Raw genomic sequence first — 1,784 nt, 5'->3', positions numbered from 1 at the left:
AGTCATTCAAACTTTTATTATAAGTTTTACGACAATATATGTAATACTAAACTTTATATAAGAAAATCTGTTTTGTATGTAGGTATATGTAAGTAAGTGTATCATGGCCTTCATAAAGACGATATTTTTAGTATCTACTTATATTAAGATTGCTTTAAGAAAACGTAGATAATACATTTACGGTACTGAAATTATTAATTCAAATTTCAAAAAAGGTGAAGCGCTGAAATTGAAGCGAGTGAAAAGCGTTTTACAGAGCATTACGTTTTTATTTGAAAATGCTCGAGAAAATATAAATGAACATCAAAGTAGAAAATGGGACGCCTTTTAAAATTAAATGCTTTCAAATCTTTTCAATTTGTTTTATAAACATCTAATTAATTTTTTTTCTCTTCTAAAGAAAAACACTCAATTAATTCATTGCTAAACTGTAATCAAGAATTTAAATTTGTGGAACGTTTAGTGTGTAAATGATTTATCAATAAATATATTACTTAAAAGCAATCCGAAAGTAGTGTTTGCTTGGGTCGAAGGTACATGCACTAAATAACAAATTAAAAGTTTCGGTACTCTGTCTCCATTAGAAATGAGTGCGGTATGAATGGTCACACAGCTCACCTGTCCTATGTATAGTTTTGTGAAATTTCCCATTCGAGTTTTCGGAAATGAGTATTTCGCAATTATCGTATCGGATCGTATCAATGTATTCTACGTCAGTGAGCAAAAAACTGATGTCAAAGTGGCTTATTGCTGTCTAAATTAAATTGTTGTATTGCATTTTGTAGACTGATTTTAATGTTCCATTCTGTATTAGAAAGCATATATTTTACGTCTTTTAGTTCTAACGGCAAACATGGAAAGAAATAAATTGAAACAACTAATTACTTATAGCGTATATGTACCCCATGTATTGATGATTGCTTGAAGTCTGCATTAGATAATTATTAGACAGATGTCGAAAGCGCATTAGATAATTGTAGTATAGTAATATGAACATTCCGCTCTCGGTTAGTTGAAATGTTTTAATTTTGTAACCCATTATCTGAGGAACCGAACAAGGACTCTTCTGTGAAATGCGCTTTTTGCGATTTTGCATAGTGTTTCTCGTTGCGGAAGTCTGCGAGTCGGTAGAGATGCACGACAAGAAGAATTTTCTACATCAGTGAAGCATTAAGAGGCGAATTACATTGCGAGACAAGAGAGACCTGAGACGTTCTACTCCAACAGTTTACATACTTTTATTATCTGACAGACAAAGTCAATATTTTACTTTCATAGAGCGGTTCAAACAGTCAACTGCTTTGGCGAATCCATAGGTGAAACGACCGAACGAAACTGCAACTGCTTTTCTACCATATATTCATAAATTGAAGGATTCTCAACCAGGATCAATAGATCCACGCCAGATAATGTTTATATAATGTATAAACCGAAAAATTATTGTGCTGGATTTTTCAGGATATTGCGAATATATCGGAAAAAATGAAGTTATTGACCTAGCTGACATTTTAAATGTAATGGGAAGCCAGTAGAATCTAGGCACCTACTACTTCACCGTTTGGTAGCTTCCAACCGACCATGTTCTGTCTCTATATTCTATGTCACTATGTCCATACTTCAGTTTCATTATATTCGTTTCATAAAAGTTACCATTTATAAGACTGATTTCCAAAAAGGAAATATATTTTCATTGTTTGGATGAATATGAACAAAAATTATTTTAAGAAAATTATATTTATTAATAAGATGGTGGTAGGGGGAATATCCGCCTACCATAACCTAAA

This window comes from Agrilus planipennis, unplaced genomic scaffold, assembly GCF_000699045.2.
Source record: "Agrilus planipennis isolate EAB-ADULT unplaced genomic scaffold, Apla_2.0 scaffold117, whole genome shotgun sequence".
Classification (NCBI taxonomy): Eukaryota; Metazoa; Arthropoda; class Insecta; order Coleoptera; family Buprestidae; genus Agrilus; species Agrilus planipennis.
This window is presented reverse-complemented; position numbering follows the sequence as displayed.